Here is a 10,559-nt window from a genome sequence, read left to right as displayed (position 1 = left end):
GCGTGTGACCATGCCTGGTGTCTCCCCTGTGACTTGCCACCTCGTATTGAGAACAGGAAGGGACTCTGCAGATGGAACGGAGATCCGCCATCAGTTGACTTTGAGTTCGTCAAAAGGAGACCTTCCTGGATGGGCCTGGAGAACAGGTGAGAGAGGTCGGACCCGAGCAGCAGAGACGGGGCAAACTGCCATGGAGTGTGGAGGCCACGTGGCAGGGAACAGGCACCCCACAACGGAGACGGCCCCCGCTGTCAGCGACCGGGGTCCCAACACAAGGAACCGAACTCCGCTGCAACCAGCGAGTGTGGAAGGCGGCCCTGGGCCTCGGATGCGACCACAGCCCCAGCTGGCACCTTGATGGGCCCCCGGAGCAGAGGACGCCGCTAACCCTACTGTCTCCCGACCCACGGAAACCGTGAGATAATAGTTTGTGTTGTTTTTAACCCCCGAGTTTGCGATCGCGTGTCTGCAGCCACGGGAACCGCTACAGGCATCTGTGGCACGCAGTAGGTCCCCCAAGCACGGCTCCCCCTAATGGTCATCGCTTGCTTGCTGCTCTCCTGCCCTCTCTTGCGAGTTCCTACAAGGAGGTATCACCGTGGGTTTTGCAGTGGCCGCACCCGCACGGTAATGACCAGGGCACATCTGAGCCACGAAGAAGGGCCTGACAGGTTGTTCCCTACCTCATTCCCGCTGCAGTGCGCGGGTGGGCGGGGACCGCTTACGGGGACCCAGCATGGGGAGGGGGACTTGCCCGACCTGCTGCCGGGTCCATGTGCACCCATCGCGCACGACTTTCATGCTTGAACCCACGAGCAGAAGGCAAAGGGAGCACTGAAGGGGATCCCTCATGGCAGAAGCACCCAGCCCGGCGCCCTGTGGTGTCACCACCTGTGGTCCCCGCCCCCAGCCTGTCTCCTGCCAGGTAATTTTCTAAGCCTGGCGTTGCAGCCTCCTCCAGTTCTGGGAGACCTGTATGCGTCCTGTGAATTCCCTTTGTCCCGTAAGAGAGGGTGATTCCTACCCGGAGCCCAGGAGGAGTTACCCCCCGATTCTACCGTCCAACTGCCCATCACATCTTCAGCTTCCACAGTGTAAACAGGACTGTCGGGCTTGAACACTGGGCCTGCCACCTTGGAAGGTCGCACACACTCTCTGGGTCTCGTCTGTAAAATGGGGGAAAATGACAATCCCTGCTTCATGGGTTAGTGTGGGATCCGTGAATTAACACATGTGAAGCTCTGGGAACTGTGCCAGTATGTGTTTGCTATTATTTCATCCTTTTCTGTCTGACTACGGACAGTGTCATTTTATAGATTACTCTTATTTCCCAGACTAATTTGTAAGGTCCTTCAGGTAAGAGGCTATTCTTTGTTTATGTTCCGTCTGAGCGCCAAGCATGGGGCTTGCACAGTACAGCAGGTGTCATGGGACCCGTGACCACAGGTACCTTTCTAACTGGAAGATCACACCTGCCCTTGGATGCCAAAGCCTGACCCGCAGTGGTCTCTGGACGACGCTGCCGACATGACAGGGGCTCTGTACATGCCTACGTCTTTTCAGAGAACGATCTGGATTCTGTTGATTCCAGCCTGTGCGTTTACTGAATCCCAGCAGGGAGCTGATTGAAGCCGAGTGACCCCACCCTCCTTCCCGCTGCACCCAGCAGCCGCCTCCGGTCCCTCAAAGCCTTGGGCAATAGTTTCACCCCTCCTCACAAGCCAGGGTGTCTTGGACCCAGCCTCACAGTTTTCGTTGAAAAAGTAGGACCAAAATTAGTCCATCAGGATTACATTTAGGGGCAACATTTGCCATTTAATGGAGTTGGAGAGAAATTCAAAATGTTTGACAAGCAGAATGGTGTCAGCACAGACACCAGCTGTGAAGACTGCATCAGGTGGCCTAGGGTGAACTATCGGCTCCGAATACAGAATGTGCAGCCAGAACAGTACAAGAAAACTAAAGAACTGTAAAGGACTGATCTTTTCATCTTAAGGAAATAAATGAATGCAGTGGTGAAATAGGTACTTTGGAAAAGGGAAGATTGGCAAACATGGCCAAAGAATGGGATGGGATGGGATAGGGTGGGATGGGGGAGAAAAGGAGAGGAGGGGGGTTGGAGAGGAGGGGTCATCTACATCTGACATGCAGCTTAGACTACACAAGTGGGTTATAATTCTGGTGTCTTTTCCTGTCATACAACTTATTGGGAATGCAAACAAATACTGATGCATTATTAACAAACTGTCAGACCACAGAAAGCACAGATGTCTGGCTATGTTAAAAACTACATGCATTAATCATGAAGCTGTTTTCATCTTCTGGTGCTCACTCACAGAATGGCAGTACAAATTTTTATTTTTTCTGGTAAACTTACTGGAATACTACAAATGAAGTGAAACTTCAGTGAGGATTTGAGACAGAACTCTTAAATTCAAACCAATTTAATAAAATAAATACAACAAATGAGGATGCTTTGATTTTAAGGTTCTGTTCAATGTCCCAATAAGCGTCTTTTTGTAAGAGATCAATTAAATACATAAATAAATACAAAAATCATACAGTGATGTACGAAAGGAACCAATGATGGTTCTGGCTGAATGGAATTCTACTTTGATGAAATAATCAAAAGAAGCCTGAAGAGTGTACTGAATAAAGCTGAAAAGCAGACGGATCACAAACCAAAGAGGTAAGTTTAAATGTCTAAATCTGATGTACTTTATAAAGATACTGAGAAGCTGCTGAAAAAGTGTAAAATTTCAATTTTTTTGTATTATGACGTCTAAGATAATGATCGACCAGGAATTGGTAAATAACAACGTTAATTACTTTATGCACCATCCATTGTCACGTTCAACAGCCACATATGTGGCACCCATGTGTGCCGTGCTGCCCTGGGATCTGGGGGCGCATACGGTGAAGACAGATACAGGCCTGTGCTCGGCGAGTCTGTAGTCCAGTCAGCAATCCCCTGATGAAATAAAATTTATATTTTAAGGCAGGACAAGAAAAATTGAACATAAGATTCTCCCTGTGTCCGTTTGGGCCGCCTCCCTCCGTTCCTAATGTGCCGTGTGCATCTGCCTCGTGCATTAACCAGAGCTCCTCAGAGGTGGGAGTGCCTGCTCGACCATAGGATGGATTTTTTTCTTTCTCCTGACACTAGTGATGTCACTTCTTAGAAGGAGAGCGTTCTTTCCCAGCTCTGCAGGGGTCATGGTGATTTGCTGTTCCTTTGTACATGCTCACCTGGACTATGTGTCCCTGGTGAACTTCATGTAAATATCAACATGTCATTTTGATGTACGAGCCTTTTTCTCAGAAATGTGTATGAGTGTGCCTCCGACTTCTAACGGGCGGAACAGGTCTCAGAGCTTCTGCTTCCTGGGCCATAGTCCTCAGTTTGGCGCGAATAAAATTCCCTTTCTTCTTCTTAACTTGATTGTTCATTGAACTTTCCATGAACACACCTCCTGCTCAAAACAAACACACAGTAAAACCCTGGGTTAAAGTCTCCGAAGGAAAGTGATAGAGTCTCTGATTGTCAACCCAGCCTGGAAGGAGGTCCCTGAGGACAGTGACGTGTGAGCTGAGGTCCTAAAGAGGTAATTCTGCTAATTACAGGTTAATTAGGGGAAAAGGAGAGGGAATGAATGTGTGAATCACTCATAAGGTAGAATGACTTGGAGAAAAGTGGAAATAACATAGATCTTTACAAAGGTGTTTGTTGTAAGTAGTTCATACTGAGTTTTCTCTTAATAAACGGGATCAGTAAATAGGTCCACAAGACATCCTGCGACAGACGTGGAGCAACTAAAAAGTGGTGGATTTCGACTGGTGTAAAGCTATCCACTAGCCTTAGACCCTAAGGATGACACTCGCTTGGGGCCAACCAGCTCAGAAAGAACAAGGGAATGGTGTTCCTTCCAAATGTCCTCTGTCCCCTTTTGATTTCTAGATAACTGAAATTTCTAGGAATATTTATCATCGCTTAAAAAAAACCTCTTCCAGTGTGACAACAATAAAGATTTTAAAACAATCTTTATTATCCAAAGTTTTAAACATATGTAAAACTAGAGAAAAAAATGTGTCCATCAGCCAACTTCAATAACTATCAACTCACGGTCAATCTTTTTCCTTTTGTGCCTGCACCCATCCCATCCCCATACAGGCAATTCTTCAGAAATTTCAAACATGGAGATAATTTTGCTTCTTCCTTCCAATATGGATACCTTTTATCCTTTTTTTTCTTTTCTCTCTCTCTCTCACCTAATTGCCCTCATGAGAACCTCCACTACGACGTTGAATACAAGTGGCAAAAAGTGGACATCCTTGTCTTGTTCCTGATCTCAGAGGGAAAGCTTTCAGACTTTTACCACTAAGTATGATGTTAACTCTGAGTTTTTCATAGGTGGCCCTTATCAGATTGAAGAAGTTCCCTTCTATTCCTAGTTTGGTAAGTTGTGTGGTTGTTGTTATTGTTTTAATTATGAAAGAGTGTTGCTTTTTCTGTGTCAGTGGAGATGTCCCTGTGGTTTTTGTCTTTTATTCTAGTAAAGTGACCTATGACATCCATCGATTTTTGCATGTTGAACCACTCTTGCATTCATGGGATAAATGCCACCTGGCCACTGTGTACAATCCTTTTTATAAGTTGCTGGATGTGCTTTGCTGGTATTTTGTTGAGGACTTTTGCATTTATATTCATGAAGGATATTGGTCTGTGGTTATTTTTTTTTCTTCTTCTGATCAGTCTTAGGGGTTTCGGTGCCAGGGTAACATTGGTCTCATGGAATGAGTTAGGAAGTGTCTCTCTTCTCTTTTTTGGGAAGAGTCTGTAAAGGATTGGTATTGATTCTTCCTTAAAATTTGGTAGAATTCACCAGTGTTGCCATCTGAGTCGGGGCTTTTCTTTGTGGAAAACGTTTAATTACTAGTTAAATCTCTTTGTTAAAAGCCTGTTCAGATTTTCTATAACTTCATGAACCACTTTCAGTAGTTTCTGTTTTTCTAGGAAATTTTCCATTTCATCTAAGTTATCTAACTCGTTGGCAGAAAGGTCCATTTTCTATTCACTTCTACTGTTGTTTTCACAAAGTGAATAAATACCCTGAGAGCTGCTTCCTGTTTCCTGAGACCTGCCTGCGCCTCTTCCTCGTCAGGGCCTTCTCCTGCTTTTGCCCCTGGTGTCCTGTGCTGCTCCCTTCGGACGCCCCCCTCGGCTCTGCTCTGGCCTCAGGGGTCCACATCTGCTGCTTCAGAGGCTGCTGTGTTCACACGACAGCCACCGGACCGGAACCTGCAGACCCTCCCGAGTTTGGGCTCCTGCTCGGCTGGCCTTGCCGCGCCTTCTGGTTGGGACTTGCGGCCACGGCAGGCCTGCTGTCAGCCCTCCCTCCGTGTCTTAACCACAGACAGTGACACCTTGTGGGTTTCCTAGCTGTTGGGGGCTCCTTCTCACCTGCTCACATTCAGAGCTGTGGGAAGACCTTGTGGCTTGGTTTCGTTGTGGACGCCGTCTCTGGGTTTGGGGGGTGTCTCAGCTTCCTTCCTGTGAAATGGGGTAATACACAAAAATGAGGCGGTGCAAAGTGCCTTGTCAATATCATTTCACAGGTTCTTCCCTTAATGTGGAAATGCTGCAGCTTAAATGTGGCATAATCAAGTCACCTGCTTCGTTTACAAATAAAATTAGTGGGAAGGTATTTTCGAATAAACTGAAAAGCTGTATAGGTACAAATTAAGTTTAAAATTTAAAAACAGTGATAAAATCAGGAAAACACAAAACACGAAGCACCACGTATTTTACTGGCTCACGGGGCTGTTTCTGGTGTAATCTGAGAGAACTTCAAGTGCATCTCTCTGCTTAGCTTTAAAGTCATAAAGGAGAGCTCGAATTTTAAAATTGGAACTACAAATATTTAACTCTGACAAATTGTCCACTCGTTTTTTAATCATAAGAATAAATCAATTAAATTTGTATTACATGAGCTAGTGATTATCTTTCTCCAGTAAGTTTTGTTCATATTGACAACCTGACTGGTTGGGATAAATTGTTCCAATGTTTCTTAAGAAAACAAAATCACATTTTAGTCTTCATTATGATGGCATTGATCAAACCTGCATCTGAGTGTCAAATTCAGAAGGGCTCACGTGTGCTTTCAGTACTGTAGAGAGGTGTTCCCATTGGTTGAGAAAGTCCTAAACAATAGCTACACCCTCACCCTACTAGCTCAACTCATATTAGCTATATTCATATACAAAACAAGGGGCAATCTTAACTGGAATAATGGAAGAAAAATAAGCATTGTTCCTCAGTCAATTTTCTTGAAGTAATGAGATACATTTTCACGGTCTTTTTTTTTTTTTTTGGAGTATAGTTGCTTTACAATGTTGTGTTAATTTCTGCTGTACAGCAAAGTGAACCAGCTATACGTATACATATCCCCTCTTTTTTGGATTTCCTTCCCATTTAGGTCACCACAGAGCACCTAGTAGAGTTCCCTGTGCTCTACAGTAGGTTCTCATTAGTTATCTATTTTATACAGAGTATCAATAGTGTATGTATGTCAATCCCAGTCTCCCAAATCATCCCACCCCCGCTTCCCCGTTGATATCCATATGTTTGTTCTCTACATCTGTGTCTCTATTTCTGCTTTGTAAATAAGATCATCTATACCAATTTTTTCAGATTCCACATATATGTGTTAGCATACGGTATTTGTTTTTCTCTTTCTGACTTACTTCACTCTGTATGACAGACTCTAGGTCCATCCATTCACGGTCTTGATATAATAATATCTGACCCTGCTCTAAGCGGGTGAGTTAAGCTTCTGTGTAACATACCCTCTTTTTTTTTAAAAAAAAATCACTAACTGCACTAAACAGAGACCAAAGAGGGACGTTACACGGCTCCCACCCGTTGTCCTCAGCCTGCAGACAGACTCCATCCCCCGGGGACATTTGACAAGCCCTGCAGACAGTTTTGAGCCTCGTGACTTCGCTCCTGGCACCCAGTGGGTGGAGGCTGGGACGCTGCTAAGCGCCCTGCAAGGCACCAAGCAGCCCTCACACCCAAACCCTATTCGGTCGGAAATGACAGCGTTGAGGCTGAGAATCCCTGGCTCACACTGACCTGCTGCGCAAGAATCGACTCATCATCCTAAAGAGTTTTTCTCTCTGGTAGCCCGTTTTCAAGGCCAAATAGCAGCATCAAAGGTCAAGGTGGCGGATGTAACATCACCCAGATTTATGGACACTGGTGACGCTTATCGCTTGGGGTTTTGTCATGTTTAAGTCTAGAATTATGTGGAACCAATTTTAAGAAAACCAACAGGGTTTAATTTTTTTTTTTTGAAAGATGGTTAATATTAGTTCATCTGACTGTTTCCATACCACAGAAGCGGTGGCGCCTCCCAGGTGTGTTCTGGGACTCTGTGGGGCACTCTTGGTCGTCACCATAACTGAAGTGGTCCTTGAGGCATCTTTAAAGTGATCCTGGACACTCATGTTACATAGGAACCCAAAGAACTTGTGTGCGATTTTAACATGCAGACTATATACTTGCGGTTTAAATTCTCATGTCCACCTGTACCACTGTTTTGCCATGTTCTCTACTTTTTGAACAGTATCACTTCTTTTTTTTTTAAAAGGACGGATGGTGAACATGTCCCATATTTTTTTTTTTTTAATTTTAGCAATTTCATGTATCTTTATTTATTTTATTTATTTATGGCTGTGTTGGGTCTTCGTTTCTGTGTGAGGGCTTTCTCTAGTGTGGCAAGCGGGGGCCACTCTTCATCGCGGTGCGCGGGCCTCTCACTATCGCGGCCTCTCTTGTTGCGGAGCACAGGCTCCAGACGCGCAGGCCCAGTAATTGTGGCTCACGGGCCTAGTTGCTCCGCGGCATGTGGGATCTTCCCAGACCAGGACTCGAACCCGTGTCTCCTGCATTGGCAGGCAGATTCTCAACCACTGCGCCACCAGGGAAGCCCTGAACAGTATCACTTCTTAACAGACTTTTTAAACATCAAGACTGATACATTAGGGAATTCCCTTGTGGTCCAGTGGTTAGGGCTCCGTGCTTTCACTGACGAGGGCCTGGGTTTAATCGCTGGTTCAGGAACTAAGATCCCACAAGCTGCGTGGCATGGCCAAAAAACAAAGAAAAGAAAAGAAAAGAAAAAGACTGATACATTAAAGTGAGTGAGCCTCTGATTACTTTATCTGAGTACTTTCTGTTTTGCCCTGTGATCATACCTGAGAATTTACATTCTTAGATATGCATTATTTCATCATAAATTACACTTGGTTTCTCCTTTATATTTCTCTGAGTAGGAATTTGGGCGCTACGGAGATTTTTCTAAATTGTTTGAGGGTGTTTGTTCACACCACGTGTGAATTAATTTCATCTCAGGCTGGTGAGGGTGTTGGGCTGAAGGGCTGAAGTTTCCTGATCCAGCCTCTGCGCCTTCTCCTGTTTGCCTCTGCGGACTGCAGCCTCCCTGGGCGACCAGGATGGGGCAGGGGGTCCAGGAGAGGGAGGGGGGCAGGGGTAAAAGTGGAGAGGCAGATTACAGCACATCTCTCCAGTTTTTCCTTCTATCCCGGTCACACGTGTGTGGTCACTTTTAGACACAATATCAGGTAAATACAATATCATGTTCTCTCTTATTTCCAAGTATAAAATATATTATCTCAAACTAGTGAATCTAGTCCCACGTGGGGTCCCAATATCTCCATATTTCTGTTATGTGCTAGGGGAATATATAGGTATATACACATACTATATAATGTGAGGGGGCTTCCCTGGTGGTGCAGTGGTTAAGAATCGCCTGCCAATGCAGGGGACACGGGTTCGAGCCCTGGTCCGGGAAGATCCCACATGCCACGGAGCAACTAAGCCTGTGCGCCACAACGACTGAGCCTGCGCTCTAGAGCCCGCGAGCCACAACTGCTGAGCCCACGTGTCACAACTACTGAAGCCCATGCGCCTAGAGCCCATGCTCCGCAACAAGAGAAGCCACGGCAATGAGAAGCCCGCACACTGCAAGGAAGAGTAGCCCCTGTTCGCCACAACTAGAGAAAGCCCGTGTGCAGCAACAAAGACCCAAAATATATAAAGCAGCCAAAAATAAATAAACAATAAAAAAAAAATTAGTCAACAGATGCCGCCCCCAAACCTCACAGCTGAGCCCAGGAGGGGCCTCATGCCCCTCGGTCAGTGGAAACACATGTGCTGTCCTGACCTTGACGTAAACCATCAGAGGGAAGAGAGCGTCTTCCCCTGGGGGGACCCAGAGCTTCAGGGAGGAGCCCCACGCCCCGGTCCAGGGCCTGGAGGGGGTCCCTCCCCACCGATCACGACTGAACAGCAGACCGCCCCACAGCTGTCGTCTCTCCTCGGGGCTGAGCTGATAGAAGCGGAGAGCCTGAGTCTCTGCATCCTTCAGCTCCAATAAATCAAAGCCGACCACTGTTCTCTAATGAATCAACAAATAGAAGGATTCACAAATACAGCTGTTGTCCCGAATACAGGGCTTTGTAGGACAGCAAAGATGTTATCTGCTCCCCACCCTAATCCTCAGCCCAGACATTAATTCTTGGGTCTTTTTGAGGATAATTCACTATTACTACTGTAGAAAACCTCTGATTTCAGGAGAGTGATTAAATAAATCTATGACTCTTTCTTTTTCCAGGAGTTGAAACAGCACAGAGATATTACCCTGTATTTTCAAGGTCAAACCCCGAGAGCAATAAAATGTGCCTTATGTTTACAGGATGCTTAAGTTCTTTCATGCTAAGTTTATTATTGTTAAGTTCTTTCGTGTGAATGATCTCAAACACCCTGCGGGGCAGGGCTGAGACGGCTCTCTCCATTCCACGCTGGGAGAAAGGAGGCTCAGAGAGGTCACGGGACAGGACAGGGCCCACCCAGCCGGGGCCGGAGCCTGGCTGAGTCCGGCTGTGTCCCCTACGCCTGCCCCCCCCCCCCATGTGGGATGGCGCCCAGCTTCCGATGGACGCCCGAGAAGGATCTGGAGGAATCTTCTCTACCGTGCGAGGCCGGGCAGATGGCAGCCGCTGAAGGACGGGTCTGAAAGGTTCACATCTTCTCCTAGATTGCTGAACTGATTTTGGCAAAACTGCTTACAATCTTGAGTTTTTCCACATCAATACAAGGATATTGATTACTGTGAGGAGTGTCTAAGGAGACAGATTGGAAAATATTTACCTGACATGCATGAAGGGCTTAAACATGGTATCTGAGAATAGAATTTTGTTCTGTGCACAGAGGAAGGTAATAAATCCCTGTAAGCCGTTCTAGTCAATCGCACACTGGGATCATTTCAAGTCTAAGTTGCTAGCGATCCACAAATAATGCTTCGAAAATGAAAAGGAGAGAAATAGGAATCAGACATTCCCATCCTGCTCTCAGAGTCTCCTATTTTCACTAATTGGCTCTCCAAGTTTAAAATATTTTCTCACAGAAATTCAAGATGGAAAACTATTCAGTTGCATTTGGTCACCAATTATAAAACACCTGATTCAGTTTGGCT

The 10,559-nt window shown here is 46.0% G+C and overlaps 1 long non-coding RNA gene across 1 annotated transcript; it reads right to left on the bottom strand.

Moving 5' to 3' along the window:
* Nucleotides 1–572: 572 nt before the first annotated feature.
* Nucleotides 573–9,920, bottom strand: LOC309615870. Its single transcript, XR_014237117.1, has 3 exons — nt 9,249–9,920; nt 5,462–5,551; nt 573–2,971 (listed from the first exon to the last, which is right to left on the bottom strand). It is a non-coding gene; the product is annotated as an uncharacterized lncRNA (long non-coding RNA).
* Between the last annotated feature and the right edge of the window lie 639 nt (nt 9,921–10,559).

Source organism: Balaenoptera borealis (genome assembly GCF_965194805.1).
Source record: "Balaenoptera borealis genome assembly, chromosome: 18".
Taxonomy (NCBI): Eukaryota; Metazoa; Chordata; class Mammalia; order Artiodactyla; family Balaenopteridae; genus Balaenoptera; species Balaenoptera borealis.
Note: the sequence above shows the minus strand (reverse complement) of the source record. Positions and strands in the feature narration are given on the sequence as shown.